This window comes from Lasioglossum baleicum, chromosome 1 (assembly GCF_051020765.1).
Source record: "Lasioglossum baleicum chromosome 1, iyLasBale1, whole genome shotgun sequence".
NCBI classification, from domain to species: Eukaryota; Metazoa; Arthropoda; class Insecta; order Hymenoptera; family Halictidae; genus Lasioglossum; species Lasioglossum baleicum.
This window is the reverse complement of record NC_134929.1, coordinates 6,334,993-6,352,714: the sequence shown is the minus strand read 5'-3', so window position 1 is coordinate 6,352,714 and position 17,722 is coordinate 6,334,993. Positions and strand designations below refer to the sequence as shown.

General features: G+C 39.3%; 1 protein-coding gene across 4 annotated transcripts in view; it reads right to left on the bottom strand.

Annotated features, from left to right (window-relative positions):
- Positions 1 to 16,807, bottom strand: part of Sky (GTPase-activating protein skywalker) — a 43,971-nt gene extending 27,164 nt beyond the window's left edge. For 3 of the 4 annotated variants that reach the window (XM_076427144.1, XM_076427158.1, XM_076427151.1), the window contains exon 1: positions 16,219 to 16,807. The gene's annotated coding sequence lies outside the window, so the exon portion shown is untranslated. The remainder of the gene's footprint in view (positions 1 to 16,218) is intronic. The other variant, XM_076427167.1, reaches the window with a different exon arrangement.
- Between the last annotated feature and the right edge of the window lie 915 nt (positions 16,808 to 17,722).

Here is a 17,722-nt window from a genome sequence, read left to right as displayed (position 1 = left end):
ACCGGTGTGAAATTTATCATTTTCCAATTCTTAAGATTATTGAAAACGATTTACAATAAAAATCGCACAAAATCTAATTGTTTCATTTTCGTAAGTCACAAGGCAACGCGGCTCGGCTGCTTTTAGGTTACGTTAGGTTTAGTGTTAAGAAATAATTACAGGAAATACTCGCTATCGTAATTAACACGCTCGTTATCAGCGTTCATTTCAACAACAGTGTTCATAGTTATAATTGGAGTGCAAATTTTAATGTAAAATACAAGAGCTAAGTGGATATTTATTTCAGTTTAAAATAATAGGGCAGTATTTTCAAATTCTTTAAATGTGTGCACGTTCTTTGCACCTTTCCAAGGGAATGCAACATTTTGGGGACACTTTGTAGAGTACCGAGCCGTTTATCCGAGCTTCATTTGCTGACGGCTTACAGGGTGACTGGGATGACTGACTTTCCACAAGTAGAAAATAAACAAATTACTAAAGCTTGACGTACCCTTTCTCCTTCGCTTTCCCATGCGTCGCGACTCCGTTGCAGCGTCACGCGACGACAACTACATTACATACATCCCTTTGATGTTTACACGGCAAGGAACAAACAGAAATTGTTTCCTCGAAGCCCTATAAATGTCAGAAGTTCGCTTTGAACATAACTTTACCCACGATAAGGGCTGGGATATCGAAGCGTTCGATCAAAAGTGTTCTGTAGGGTCTCTCTCTCTCTCCTCCGATGGGCCGATCTTTAAGCGGCTTGAAAATTACTCTCCCGTGCAAATTCGATTACCGTGTCCGTTTTTCCGCCGCATCGTTACTATATGTACACGTTGTAAAGAAATTATATGTCGCGACTATCATAGCGCGATTCTACACCCTCGGTTTGGTAGGAATCGGTGCGAGAAAGCTGGCGCAAACTTGATTTCAAGCTCAAAATCACACGGGAAAAAATGTCTATTATATTTTCATCCTCCACGAGTAGAGTATGTACAATGCAATAATAAAAAACGGTTGGCCTTCTCACCTTGAAATTCAAGGTGAACGTTAATATTGCGCAAACTTTCTTACATTAATTTCCACCAAGACATCTAATTTCTATACACCCTGTACATAACTGTGGGCTTGCGAAAGATTGCGCCCGCACGCAGTAAAGATCGATCGAAAGATTCGCCTGGACTTCGCGCGGTTCTCGTTTTCTTAATCGGCTTACCCGCGGTGCTCGGTCTTTTCGTGAAGTCAGCGACTGATCAGGAAAACAGACTGCTTACTAGGCTAACGGGATTGCAGGTTTCCTTTCGATTATGCAATCACGGTTTAATAATGTTTAACATGCTAATGCATATCGGTGTACAACATTTTCTACGTTCGCCCGGGCGTTGTTGTTCTCTGATCAATTATTTACACTGTATGTACATACAAAATTGTGTTGGCTGCTCTTTACTTTACCGGACTCAAAATTTCTGCCCTTCTCCTATAAATTACGATCTATTTGGTATGTAATCCAGTAGATTCGTACCAGGGGCGGCTGCAGATCGAAATTTCGATCCTGTAGGATCAACGGTTCATTGCAGCAGCCCCGGGCTGCAAATCTCTACTGGATCACATACCAAATACATCATAATTTATAGGAGAAAGGCAGAAATTTTGAAGTAAAGTTTACCCAAATTATTGATTGTTCTGTCGCATGCTGATAATCTCTAGACAGAGTCGCCAGATGAGGGGAGGGACCACGAATTGCGGGGGGCAGAAGTGAAAGGCAGAAGAAACGTATGTGTTTCAGTTTCGATCGATAGGAATCGTCTGTCTTCATTCTTACGTGTATAGTGTATACATATTAATACCCTCAGTTGATTAGTATCGTACGTGTCAAATCTCGTGACCGTATCAGATAAGACAGATTACGATATTGCATAATTAATCGGAGCATTAGCGTACGACTCGCCTTATCTGAAATCGCTGAACAATATAATGTAAGCGTTCATCCATCTGATATACAATCTATCTATGGGTTAAAGAACAACAAATCGAGAACAAAGATACTCGCGGCACGTAAGTTTACTCGACCATATCGATATTTAACGTTCAACGAAGGAGCGTGTCATAATTGATCGGTAGATAACACAAGAATTTCAAATCTAGCTTTCATTCGCGAATGTTCCTTTACTCGTGCTTATTGTAAATGCATAAAATCTATCTGACTCGTTTCTCGAGCGATAACTCGTTATTCGGCCGTGGGAACGGAGAATAAGTGAAATTGTATGTTAATTCGCAGAAACCTACCAGCGAATCCTACACACACGATGTTCTTTTTATTGGAGACTTTATATAGACACGATCGACGGCAGACATTGCGTTGCAAAGTGCATTCTAGCTTGGTAACGACGAAAATAAATGAACGAGTAGGGTGTGCGTGCGCAAAAATAGCGATAATCGCAGCAATATTAAATAACCAGCGAAAAGGAAGATCCTCGGTCAGATATGAATAGACTTTTCGCCAGTTTCCTCGAATCATTCTACTGTCTGTCATCCTCCCCCCATCCCTGCAGTTCTATCAATAGAATTATTTTTCCAATCGTTTTTAGATAAATCTCGACACAATATATAATATACATACATATATGTATTTAATATTCCGTCGATTTAAAGCGATCGAAAATATATCATCGGAGACATATTACATAGAATTAAGAAATTACATTAAATTGACGGTGGTAAGCATCGAAAGATAATGAAAGTGAAAGAACGCTGTGCTAACCGTTGCCAGCGCTCCGCCAAATATTTACTTGCTAAGATACCGAGAAAGCTTTGATGTTGATACAATTTCAGAGAAACTTGCACTATGTAGTACAGTTCCGTTCAATCACACTTTCACGGAATTAAGTTTTCATACCTAGCGCAGCTATGACCGGTAAACTTTCTAAGCTTCAAGGCCGCGTTCGCGGTACTCGATTGTTTTCGCGAAGCGGTTGACACTGTGCAACTGTATAAATTTAGACTATTTTCTAGAACAGGTGCTTCACTGAACTGACGCCCTGCGAAAACATTCGCGGACATAGCGCGCCTCGATGAGATTCTCACCGTGATGGCCATATAACGCCCACGTGAAAACGGCAAGAATCTACGCGCCGCGTCGCGACGTACAGGATAATTCTTATCGGTTTGACTACAGTCTTCTTAACCGCTTCTCTTATTCCTTTTTTACACTGCCATGAGGATTACAACTTCTTCGCCCCCTTGATAACATTCTGCCGTATAAAAAGAAAATTTATTTTTTAAAAGTTGCATCTACTTCTTGGATTTTAGCGCACTGTTGCCAGATGAGGGGAGGGGAAAAATTACCCTCTCTCTGCCAGTACAGGACACATGCACGACAGAGACGAGACACAAGACTTGAACTGGCGACACTGTACATATACATATAGCCTATTCCACTTGCCAGTAACTTTGTTTCCCTCGAGAGTTTGAGGAAGATTTGATGGCTGTCAACACTATATTTCTACCAAGAGGTGTCGAAAGACACTTTTCACTAACTTGAAATTATTCTCCGAGTTTAATCATTTCTCCACAATTAATTTTTTTACTTTTCGTACAATAGTTGTTAAGACGGTAGCATACCCTCGGATTGTAACTAGAAAGGGACTAGAATCTTACTAGATTTTGGGTCGAAACCATGTCGAAACATGGGTTAGCGCGCTTCGGTTGTTTGACCTTATTTGAGCAGATTTTGGGCTGGGTGAAGGCTCATCCTAAAGAGGAAAGGTTCATCACAGTGCGCTCACAGTAAACGCCTTTTTGCGTTTATAATTTATAGAGGATTTACTACTGTATGTCGCTTTTAATAAATAACGAAGAGACTGTTTAATGGAACAAATGTATTCACATAGGAGCAGCAATCACGTTTATGCGAATACAGATTGGAAACTAAATTTTGTCAAGTTAACTTTGTGTTATAGTTGCACGACGGTCCTGTTACAAATGGACGAGCATCCGGTCCGCGAGCATAATCGATACTAAAGCGAGTCCATGAGGTAAACCACCCGATCGTTGGCACTTTACCAACGATTGGCTCATGTGTTTATTAACACGCGATAAAAGAATGTGTAATGCGCATCTAAGCGATTCCATAACGCAATTATACCGAGTAGAGCTTCATGGTCTGAAAGTCTGAATACCTCTGAATACCTAGTGCATTCATTTCCGTACCGAATAAGGACGCAAACAATGATACAAATAAAAATATAACAAATTCCTATTTCATCCGAATGCAGCGGAAATGCATAAAAACTAATTTCTAGATATTTTTCTGTTCATCGATTAATTACTTCCGTTCTGCTTTTTTGCATTTGTGGTAATCGAAGGCACTTCAAAAAAAAAATGTAATGTTTATTTATTAGGAATTCTTAACTGCCATTATTCTTGGTTATTCTTGATTGTCACGTTTTATTGTAGTTATTTTTTTCGATCTACGCATGACAAATGTTTGATGTATTTATTTACGTTTAAACTAAATATTGAGTCAGCTGTCGGTCATTCGAGACCCCACGCTACGAAATTAGCAAGTATAAATATAACAAATATTTTGCTGACATTACAAGCATTTAATCTGTGTATAAATAAAACTGAGTTATGCGTTCAATAAAACAAAAAAATACTGCAAACATTAAGAACGTACGTTACGTGTAAAAGACTTTCAGACACACAAGTGTTTAAAATACAAAAGAAAAACATGCATAGTAACAAACATTAATGACACCTATACTCTGTACTTATCGTAAGGAATTTTTTAGTTTACAAATTGAACTTGTTCCTTGTCCTGGTTTTTTTTATAAAATGAGTGTTCTCAACAAAAAATGTCGTGTTTTTACACGCAAGAAATGGGAAAACTTATTCATTCTAGATCTCGTGCTTACGTCGTTCGCTTGCGTGAAGAACGCGAGGTAATAACACGTAATGTAACGTCAACGTCAACACCCCGTGGCTGCACCGATGCCACGGGAAGATATTCCGATTTCGATTAAAGTTGCGCGCTGGATCGCCAGTCACGCACGCAGCCCGCCGTTCACGTGCTTCCTCTCCGATCGCAAATATTTAGGGACAAATGGAAGGGGAGCAAGACAACGCTCGCTTGAATTATGACGAAATCGTCGCGGAACGGACGTAAAACTTAAAACTCTCTGGGCCGCGTGTGTGATCGCGAAACAACACGCCGCGCCGTGCTCGTGAAAACGTTTATATGACTTTTAAGACGCGCGAAAGTGCGGAACAAGCGCAAATTTCGACACCTGCTGCCGCTTGCGCAATCGGGCACAGGCCTATAGCGTTAGCGAATCGGCGAGTGCAACCGTAACTTCTTTGGGAAAATGTTTGCGAATATGGTGGTAGATATACAGGGCTTTGTCCACCGCGAATATTTCCGGTATTTGTAATAATATGAACAAATTACATATATGTACATACAGTGAACCACGAAAGTATTTCAATTCAACGAACTTTAAAACAGTATAACTTTTTTATAATTCTACCAAACGACACCCGATATTTTCTAAGCAATTAGAAGCATTGGTTTACTAAATGATCTGCGAAAAATATTTTCCAAAAATTACAATTTACAAGGTTGCATGCAAAAATAAATTCAAACTCTTTCTTCATTCAATTCAAAATAAATTCGACATCTAATTCTTAGGAATTGCAATTTTCTCAAAATCTTTTTTGCATGTCATTTGGTAAATCAATTCTTCTAATTGCTCAAAAAAAGTCGGGTCGTTGGTCCGATCATAAAAAAGTTATACTATTTTAAAGTGCGTTCAAATACTTTCGTGGTTCACTGTATATGTATGTATACGAAAGTTGCATGCTTTGGGGGGGGGGAATATTGTGATGTAAACACTTTATATGTATATGCACAAAAGTGTTTCGGAGATTTCAAGGTCACCTTGATCTCTTTCAACGGAAAGACCTTCGTTTTGCATGATGGAACGACAGAGTATCGAATTCTACGTACAAATGCGTTGACCTCCATATGTTCCAGATCTAATATTTAGGGAGATATTATTAAAAAATAAGTTTCCATCAGTGTTTTTCTTCTAAATTGCAAGTATCAAGATGTTTTACGATCTTTAATTTTTTTTAACGGAATGCTATAGTTTCGCGTCGCACGAACGCGCGCGTGAGGAGAATTCATCAGAGTGCTGTTGTGCATGTATAATGACCATCAAGATCATGTAAGGTCAGTAATGAAAGAAATATTTCATACCGATATACATATGTACTCACAAGTGTTTCTCGACAGGACTATACTCGAGACTTCTGTTAATGTTCAAGATATCGACGAACACGCTCGCGTTATTCTAGTTTCTAGGAAATCATACCGAGCATCTAGTGCAGCCCCGTCAAGGAACGCATGTAAGTAGATGTACACTGCCATGAAATATTTCTTTCATTTCTGACCTTCTGCAACCTTCACTACACTCTATGCATACCACTTGGACGAATTCTTCGTCTTCGATAAATACATACATCGACTCTTTACCATTTTTACGGTTTTACGCTTTCAAGAAATGGAACGCGTAGGAACACGATGACAGGAGAGAATGAAATATTCGTAACAGAAGGATCGAAGCTCTGGCTGTCATTAATAATTCTGACTCTCGACGGTAATGGTGTGATGACGGAGCAATTATGGGAGGCTATAATCAAATATATGTAGACCGTTCACAAACCCTGCAGGTGTTCTCGAGGCTTAGAATCGTTTCGAGCAACTCGAACAATTGTAGGAATTGCTAGTATAACAAACGATGTTAGTTCCACATATCTTATCCGATAACTCTACTATAGAAGAATACATACTAACTTATTGTTAGAAAGAGATATTGTACGGTACTATAGACGCCGCGCCGTGTCAATTACTTAGTAGAACCTCTCTATTCATGGACCCACCGAGTTTACTACCTCACTGTATCGTTACCATCGACCACACAACTAGCAACTCCACCAGACAATAGCTCTTCGTTCCTACTGCGCAGTTAAACAAAATCATTAATTATTTTAGGACAGATTCAGCAGCTAATTAAATTTAACGCTGAACCTACCACCGCCGGACAAAATGACCGATTCCAGATTTTTATTTTACAATTATTGACATTATAACAAATGATATCATCACAAATGAAACTTTAGTAGAGCACGTATTACGATAGGAACCGCGCAAAGTCTGAATAAAATCAATCTTGTTATTTTGATAAGGGAAAATGTACCAGTTACATACTTTTAAGGCTCATTTAATTCACTTACATTCATTTCTATCGGAAATCTTTTTACGTGCACTATGACATTTCGGTGTTGCACACAGATCCCGTCTGATTTGTCACTTGTACATAGATTAGCGTTTTAAATATAAGATTTGTGCGATATGATTAAAAGCGTGCGATAGGATTGTCTTTTGTCAGTGGTCATCCATCATCAGATTGCTCGCTATCGCGTATAAATCGTATCATAACAGATTTATGATCAATCGTCAAGGCTCGTAACCTGTTACGACCGAGGCTCCGGATACTTAACCGTGAAAGAATAACACGGACAAAAATAGATCGGCGTTTTATTCAAACTTGTTTGCAAACAGTCGGTGTGTTCAACTTGTTTCACAATGTATGAGATTATTTCGAGGATTCATCGTACTGGAATATCAAACTGCAATGTTTAATTATAGAAAAATCAATGATTCCGCTTGGCTCTCTGTAACTTTCTTTGCATAATTCCGCGTTTATTTCGACATGGAATGTAGAGGTTGCAATCGAATCCTCTTTTGCTAACGTGTTTGATTTGAATCCGACTACATATCCGACATTTGCAGAAAATCATATTTACTAAAATTTTATTCATGGAAGTACCCCTTTCAAGAAAGTACAACATTTTTCGGACATTCTGTATCGATTACTATACTCCAGAGTTTATGCGTTTATCACAAAAATGAACAGACATAAAACTATAAAGACGTAAAAGAGATAAATGTAATATCATAAACTCGGAACATTCTAATTTTGTATAAAAATGCATAGTCTATTGATTACAGTACACCATTTCTAAGCTTTCAATTTAATTAGGACACAATCGTAGTGAAAAGCTTTTTATCTTTTATGAAAATGTTTAAACGAGCTTAACTTTCTATTATTACAAGCTAATAGAGATTTTTCAGCAAAATCAAACAGTTTTACGAGTCATAAATCTTTTATCATAGAATATATTCAGTGAATAACAATCGTAAGACAAATATGTAGTATGTATGTACAGTCATTGGCACATTTGCTAACAGAGTCATATGTGGAACTCTTTTATGGAAACTTACGACGTTACTTTGAGCTATAAATAAGAGGCAGTAAAAAAATGATTTTTTATACTAGGAATTCTGAACATTTCCCGTTTAAATAAAAAATGCCAACAACTACTGCAGTGCCAGCAATAGTACAGTTTACCCTACACGAAAAAATTTAATCGTTTTTGGACAAGCACTGAGAAAATTTTCGAACAACAAAATTTCTGCTTCGCGGCACTACACGTTGCAAACTAGCACTGTTACGTTACGTTTTAGTAAACATAACGTTATTGTTGTGTCCTAACAGCGCGTAATACATACATAGTATTATGTAGAGAGCCGCTCAGATAAGGAAGTCGCATCTGGAGCTATATGACACGTCAGTCACTATTAAGCGGAGAGTCAGAACCCTAAAAGCGTACGAGTTTATCAAAACTGTGCAGCGCGATAAATCCATTTCTGGTGGCCTGACCCAATGTTTAATTAGACGTACATCCGAAAGCATCGCCTATACAAATATTTTTAAAAATAGCAGGTTCGGTTGTTCGTTTTATAAATCTCGTTCGACAAACATCGAAAAATGGCACACTTGCGATACAACAAGTACATACATAATACTTTCAATAATCAAGGAGTCTTCTCGATTCTGCAAAATCTTCCAAACTATTTGTTTCTGAAGTAATTATTTAGATTATAGAAATTCCTCGATAGATGTCGCCATATGAGACACTCTTAAACATTTGATAAACTATACAAAGCGTAACAATTTATTATTATCTCATTTTTTCTACAACCCTAATTCCAGCGGATTGAGCCATTACATATCGTGAAAACAATTGAAAATTGACAGGATCGAATTAAACCTTTTAACGGGTAAAAAGAAACGGAATAGAATGATTACAACTGTTACGAGTTGAGAAGGAGAGAGAGAGAGAGAGAGAGAGAGAGAGAGAGAAAAGTTTAATTACGTAGGCCGAGAGTCGTAAAAGATAGAAGCGGACGCGAAGGATTAAACTGTTTGATACACGGTCTCGTGGAATGTTGAGAGCTGATTAACGAGTTAAAAAGAATCCAACGGACGAGAGCCGCACACGGTGTGTCCAGCCCTAGAACCACAAGAGATTAGAGTTTCGTCCCGTCTCGTTCTACCTATATGTACACGAAAGTCCCTGAAACGAGAACTGCCTACTTCCGAGTAATAAAGCCCAATGCCGTAATCATCGTGATTTAACGACACCGACCCAACTGATGCGGAGGGTCGGTCGTGCGATCGTGCGAATCGTTTTTCCAAGCCAGGCTATCGTATCTTCTACGTTCTCTTGTACATAAGGCGATCGTTTAGACTTTGGAACCCGGCCGTTTTTCCGTGTCTCTTTCGTCGTTGCAAATGCCAACGAATGATAAAAGGAAAACGCGCCTCTGATTTTCTCACTGTGTGACACACCAACTTTTTCCGCTTTCCAACAATTTAATCGAAGACACCGAGAAAGTTATCGCGTACTTTCATTAAAATTAATAAACTGTATAACTATATATATATATATATATATATATATATATATATATATATATATATAAACTTTTTAAAAGGAGAAAATAATTTTTTTCTTTGTTCCGCATAAAATACCGAATCCAGTGTTAAATGATTAATAATATTTTTCCCCAAAATTTTAAGCAATTAGTTGAAAATTTCTTCTGTTATCAAATTAGTGTCGGAATGGATAGAAAAATTTGATATAAATTTAAATAAAATCATGACGTTAGTGACTATAAACTTAAAAGCGTGCACAGCTACAGTTATTACTTCTTTGTTATTCATATCTTTCAGAAATAAAAGAAAATTGATATATATATGTGTTGTACGATTATATTTTCCATAATGGCTAGGTAATAGGAAAACAGATAATGACTAGAGATTGCGAATTTGATTCATTTATGAGGCATATAAGTACAGCTTATCAAATCTAGCTGCGCGGCTGACCAAAACATAGGAATGGGCAAACAAATACAAAGATTTCCCCTCGCGGGGGACATTCAGCCTCACAGCTTGATTTGACAATCTGTAGACGAAATCTGAAGTAGGAACGAAGTTAAAAGAATTTAGAAAAATTGATAAACTGATAGATCTCTCAGTCTTATCTATAATCAATATGACTTGCCAGAATGCAGATGTTTCTAGAAATTTTCAGATTTGCGGAAGAAATTCGAGGAAAACAGCCTTAAGCGATCAAGTTGAATTTAATCTTGTTGTACTTTGTATTTTATTACGTTTCTGAGCTATAAATATGTATGTATAAAGATTGCAGTGTGTCTGGCGATCAAATATTCTTGGACGGTAATGTAAATATTAAAAGGGGTTGTTGTCAGTCATTCTCACGGAGTCGTTATCACCTCGGGCACTGATGTCTACATTGCCAGCTATTGAACCGTGTGCAGATAAGACACGCTTGAAAACGTGGCAAATAATGGTACATACAGTGGCTCACGAAAGTGTAAAATCGTGTAAAACTACGATCTTCAACATTTTTAATAACATTTTTAATTACTAACATAGATCTACAAAACATATATTTTAAATTTTCTTTAAGGGTCCTAATAAAAAAGTTTTAAAAATGACGTTTTTATTTTTGCATGTAACTTTGTAAATTATAATTTTTTGGAAAATATTTTTTGCATGTCATTTCATAAACCAGTGCTTCTAATTGATTATAAAAAATCAGGTCGTTTGTTACAATTATAAAAAAGTTATTCTGTTTTAAAGGGCGTTCGAATACTTTCGTGAGCCACTGTATGTTGTTGAAATATGTTGCTTTAGTTTTCCAGATACATATATGTATGTATTTACGAAAAACAGTGTTCTCTCTGTAGCTGTCGCAATGGCTTCTACCGTAACTATCCAAATTTTATCCCCACCCCTCGGAACAAATAAAATCGTTAAATAATTCCTCATGAATGCATCTAAAAACAACAGAACTTTTGAAGATGATATGTACAGTCAATGTTATTCTCTCGAGACAGTGACAAAGAGAACGTGGAATTAGTATAAAGTATGTTCGTTGAAAAATTAAAAGCGATATGAACATCCGTGTAACGGGATAACCGAAATATAATCTTACAATCTGTGCATCTAATGAATAATAAAAAGTAATTAGCTGCTTCAGTTCTGGCGTGCTTTGCTCGAAATGTTATCTTTATTGTCCTTTACGGTGGGTAATTAAGGAATCACGAGAAAGGAAGGAATTAAACACTTTTGGGTATTATTTAGTAATTACTCGGTCAGAGGTGTGGCGCGTGAAATGAACTGGGTTACATGCTACGCGGCATTTAAATCCCAGACATCGCTTATTTTCGCGGTCGTTATATGGACACAAGATCCGAGATAAAAAAGGAGCGAAAACAAGCACGCTCTTCTCTTTTACCACGCTTTTTATTATAGCTGTTAATTGAATATTTAAACGAACATATCTTCCAAGATGTATCGTATATACATAGTACATATGTATATGCTAATGCGTTCATTATAGCACAATTACTGCGGAGGAACTTCAAAATGATTCAAATTGTTTGGCTTAATAAAATATAAATAGATGCTGTTCAGAATATATAATGAGATTTTCAGAATTTCATGAAAAATATAAATTAATTGAAACAGTTTGTAACACTCGAATTAGATTATGAAATAGATAGAATAGTGTAGTAATAATAAACAGAATAGAGTAATGAAATAAATGTAATATTGCATACATGCAATTAATCCATTCAGCGATAAGATTACCAATTTTCATTGGACACTTTAGGACTTTAGGAGATAGCATTACCTTCGATAAATGGATCAACGTGTTCCGAAGTTTACTTCAGAATATGGACGCGAGGTGGTCCAAAATGGACAAAGGTATCGTCGACTATGGTTGCATGGTCTATAGTCTATAGAAATCAAGTCGATATGTATCCTACGGCCTAAAGATTAAAAGATTGTACCTCTAAAAACGATATTCGTACATATAATATAATCTTTTCACTGTACATATTTCATCGGTATTCGATTCTATCCCATTCTGTCGCCTGTTTGCCAACGCACTCGAGGAGCGATAATCGAGCAGATACGAGTCCGTATCGAAAGCCTGCGACATCCATTTTCCGTGAGCAACTCTTAACCCAAATTCCGAATATGGGTCATCCTGGCCGTGCGCACCGGTTCGAAACAGGTCAAAAGGTACTCGACGCGTCCGATCGATACGCACCTTGATCCATCAATTATCGGTTACTTAACACTTTACTTGCCCGCAATTTGCTTATATGTAGTCTCTTTGAAACCAAAGACCGCCAGTCGAGAATCTTTCAATAAATTGTTTGAAAACGACTGTCATTTCATTCACAATTCAAAAATATATTTAGAATTAATAATATAATATAACTGTGTACATCTGAAATTATTACAGGTATTTAAGAGGATCGACCTTCTTCTCGATTCAAACTGCTCCCGTTTCTATAAACGATTGAATTTCTTAAAAGTTCTACGCTGCATTACATTGGGTTGGCAAATAAGTTCGTTCGGTTTTTTAGAGTGGAATAAACCACAAAATCCGAACGAACCGCCAACGAATTTGCCAACCCAATAGATAATCTTCTGGTTCAAGAAGATTGACACGATCTCGGTTCCGGCTTACTTAGATCAAGACTCGGGTAAACTTAACTTTGCCGGACTCAAAATTTGTGAGAACGTTTTTCGATAGTCAAGGTGGTCTACCCTCTTTAAAGAGAATCGAGTTTCTTTTATAATATACAGCTCCGTGATTAAAAAGCCGATTAACAGGCTTCCGGTAGGCGAAGTGTTAAAAGTTCGTCCACAGTCTGCATCACCGTCGCTCGTGACTCATGCGAATTGCGGAATTCAATATGATCGTGCAGTCTTTGTGAAATCCGTAAGATCGCGTATCTTTCGTGGAAACACGAAAATGGAGTTCGCGGGGTGTAGACCGTGGAATATCGTTGAATTCGTTCGGCACGCAACGCTCCGTATCGTTCGTGATATGTATTCGGAATGAAAGTGCACACTTTAATTAAAATTGCGGAATCCGCGGAGAATTACATAAATACATAGAAGAGTTACGGTACGAGGGAAACGAAATGAACGCTTCCTAAACGTGTTGCAGCGGTTCCCAATTTTTTTCCACCCCCGGAGGACTCTTTGAAATCGTGCAATTAATTGAACGACGCGTGTTCAATTTCAGTGTCGCCAGATCAAGACTCGTAGCCCCACTCTACCTTCCCTTTCTACGCGGACCCGGACACATGACGCGTTCCGTCTCTGTCGTGCACGTGTCGGGTACTGGCAGAGAGGGGGGTAACTTTTTCCCCTGATCAAACCATCGAAAGGAAGAAGAGTGTTGTCATGTTATCTTGAACTTGTTCAAATGATTAAGAGAACCAATACATTTTTATCTGAACCCTGCATATCGTAATTGGTGCGGACAACTTTTATTTTGCATAAAGATCCACTGACTGCTAATATCTCTTTAAAGCTTATGTCGTGTCAAGTTTCAAGGTCGTTCTAAAAAGATTATTAGACCACGGGCTGGATGCATTTATAAGACGAGTACATATTATCATGTTCATTTCAACTCGTAAAAATGATTAACAAAAGGGATACGTTCGTGTTTGAATTCTGCTTCTCGTAATTGGCGCAGACAATTTTTATTTTGCATAAAAGATTCTCAAACTATTACCGACGCTTATCGGCGTACTTCTTTACAGTTCTTATCATTCGTCCTTTTCAATCAAAGCAAATTCATGGATTTCCATTATACGTCTAACGTTTCGCAAAATTAAAGTATGTACAATTTTGTCGAAGGAACTACCTTTGTAGTCGTGGAATTATTTATTCGAACGCTAGCAATCTGTGCGACTAATTCCTGAAAGCATGATTCCTCCGCGTTAACTGTTCACGTAAACACAATCGAAGTACCGTAATTTCGTTTTTCCATTGCGCATGAAAGCGCTGAACAATGACTGAGCACGTTACACCAGATAACTTTGCTGCATTTCGTGCTGAATAACTAAATGTGTACATAAACAACGGGTAAATTATGTCTTACTCAACGTTGCATCACACACGTTATTCTATGTACTTCATAGGCTTCTTAGTTAGCCCGTTCCAAACGATTCTTTTTCCTTTTAGACAGGATGTCCCAAAAATGTTGTACTTCCTTGGAAGGTGTGGTACAACATCTTTGTGTCACCTTGTATAAAGGTTCCTCTCTGTAGCGATAAGCCCAGTAATGAATTGAAAGTACATATGTATGTAGTACGAATTCAAGTTACTGAAGAGTGAAATTATATATTTCAATTACTACATTACATAGTACTATGTACTTCCAATACTTTTTCATTTGAAATGTGCCGCAGTTAAATGTTGCCGAAAAGTTCGTTCGCATTTCGCGACAGGAATGTTGCTATATTTTGTACCAAACATACCCAATCAATAACTTTTTTTGTACATGCAGGTATGCACCATTTTGTTCTTTGACCTTCTTCCAATTGTTTGGAAAGTTCAGCATACCTTGTCTCTCTACATGTAAAATGTTCGTGTCTACTTATTAAAAAATACGAATGTATGTATTTTATAACGCAATCTAATACATACATAGAAGTGAAACAAGAAAGCGAGCTAATAAAAACGTGGTAAAATTGATTCAAGTCCAGCTGAAACCATCGTAAAAAAAGGAATACAAATGGCGGATCCGCGGTGAACACGGTAGCCCAACGAAGGGCTAAAAAAGCTGATCCACGAGTGTAACCTAGAAATTCACGGATTCAATTCGCGCAGAGGCGTGTTAAAGTAATCGGGCCGAGCCACCGGACGGACGGACCGGCTATAACCTGCGCGTTTAAGAATTTTGCCATCTGAAAATAGACTAATTGACTTATGTAATTCGACGCGAAACGCGCGGTGCCTCGGTTTTCAAGCGGCAAACGAAAAACCGTCTCGGTTTCCAAGACGACGAAACTCGCGGCCGCTCCGTGTGATCATCGTCAAGCACGCGTTCACAAGAGGATCTTTGATCTCGCGACGGGTGACAAAGTGTACGTCGGGCGAGCGCAAATGCCGTGCCCTTATCGCGTCCGTTATCGTTCCTCAAGAAAATAAGCGATGCACGGTGTATGTACCAGCAAAAAAAACACAGCGCTATCGCATTCGCAGCAGTGTTCATTTCCGAAAGACACACCGCACCGGCCCGATCGTCATCCGGCGGATTAACCTTCGCAGAGATTTCAGAAAGACCGATCCTCTCGAGTGTCCGAGCCTGGGAGGATCCCACTCGACACGGCTTGACGTTTATTGCACGCCCGTAAATCAACTCCGGGTCGAGTGTCCGCGGACTTGTGCAGAGCAACGAATCAATTTCGCAAGAACCCGGGCCTAAATACACACGCGCGCGCGCGCGCGCACACACACACACACACACACACACACACACACACACCTTGTAAATAGAAGAAACTGTGCGAGGAAAAACGGTGTTCACGCACCCGTCGCGTCGCGTCGCCGGGATAGGGAAATTGGTGGTTGGGCGGAGCCAAGTTACCGAATTTTCGTGGCCAGAAAAGAGCGCAGGCGATATCGAGTCCTCCCGGGCTTAACTCGGCCCTCAGATCAATATTAATACGTGCCACCGGTGAGAGGGCGAACGAACGAGCGAACAGGTCAGAGTCACGGGTGGTCGCAGTTGGAGAACGAGAAAAGAAGGAGCGAGTAAATTGTACATACATACATACTATTGATATATCTGTCAAGGTGTAGATCGCCTCTCGAAAACGTGCACAGTGCACAGGTCGGATAGTTGCATGGATCATGCGATAGGGACGCAAGATAGGGAGCGAGAGGACACACACGGTTAGATACGTAAATGTGTTATATTTACCGCCAATCTAGGGACGTCCACAGTCTCGTTGGTGCGGCCCACCTCGACGGCTGATATCCCACAGCAGAGAGGCTCTGTTCTGCGGTTAGCAGGCAACATGCAACACCTTTGTTGTATTATCGTGGGCCGGTTCACGGCACGTCATCGGCGAAGATCGTTCAATCACGGGTGGCTACTGTCAACGACTTCGAAAGGGCGCTGAGATCAGGGTTGGGGACACTCTATTCACTCACGTAGACGCACTTTTCTTGTCGACTTTCTTCGCGTAATACATACTTCGCCGTCAGGTATATATCTAGTCGTGCAAGAAGCCACGGCCTTATATTCGATGCCACTGTCGTGTCGCTGTCACGTATATCCTCTCGTTGTGTACTGGTTTCGTTGGCTCGCGACGAGGCACGTTATCGGTCACTAACGCCGAGATTCTGAATCGTTCGCGTTTTACATCTATCGGCACAGGCGGATTCGCTTACAGAACGACAGAGCTGGCTCGACCTCGTACGTACGAGCACGATACGTCCGCGTATTGCATTCTTTCAAGAACAACTGTGCAGTCGGAATTTTCGGAACCCCGACTCTTCCGGTGGTGCCCCCCTATGGCGACTGCAGTCCAAGTTCACGCGATACATAGAGCGACCTCTACTGTTCGCAACCTGTCTCTCGTGGAATGGTGGAATCAGCCACCGACGAGATACAGTTATCTCGTCGGTGAATCAGCGATGACAATTTTAGAGATTGACGACAGAGGGCCGTGACCGGCAGAGACTCGGACTGAACTTCATGCAATCGCCACGAGAGGATCTTTTTGAAGAGAGAATATTTGAAAAAGTATGTAAACTAATCGTTGTTCTATAATTGCAAGTAGAGTACTATTTTAAATAGACGGTGAAACATGAAATGAGATATTCCTTGGCGATGAAAATAGATTAAGGAAACAGGTATGTATGTAATATTAAAATGCAAGAAACCATAATATTTTTGAACTCGATTCTTTCGGAAACGATATCATACAGTCATACAGACTAGACTAGATATAGGAATCTCGTCTATAATTGTAAGATATAGCGAAGGAGGTGCTCGACAGCATCATTGACACACAAAAGAAATTCAGACATAATACATTCATCAGAGTATTGTGTGTTCAATAAATTAATGCGTACGAATGTTCATGGTTTAATAAAGTTATTCTGTACTTCGAATGACGTGGGCAAGGGAGTGCTTGTCAACATCGTTAGCAAAAGGATCGAGTTGTTATAAACATTGAACATCCCGAAATAATAAATTTGTCAATAATTACTATCACGGCAATCGAAATCAACCGAAATTAATTGAGGCGGGGAGAGTCTCGCATCATTGCGTATTGCGCACGTGCCGCCCGAGCTTGGCGAGCGCGCTAAGCAGTGTCGCCAGATGAAGTAGAAAGTGACTTCATTTCCTCTCCTCCTTTCCCCTTCCACTATCCCATTCCAGCGCCATGCGCACACTCCAACGTCCCCCACTAAGA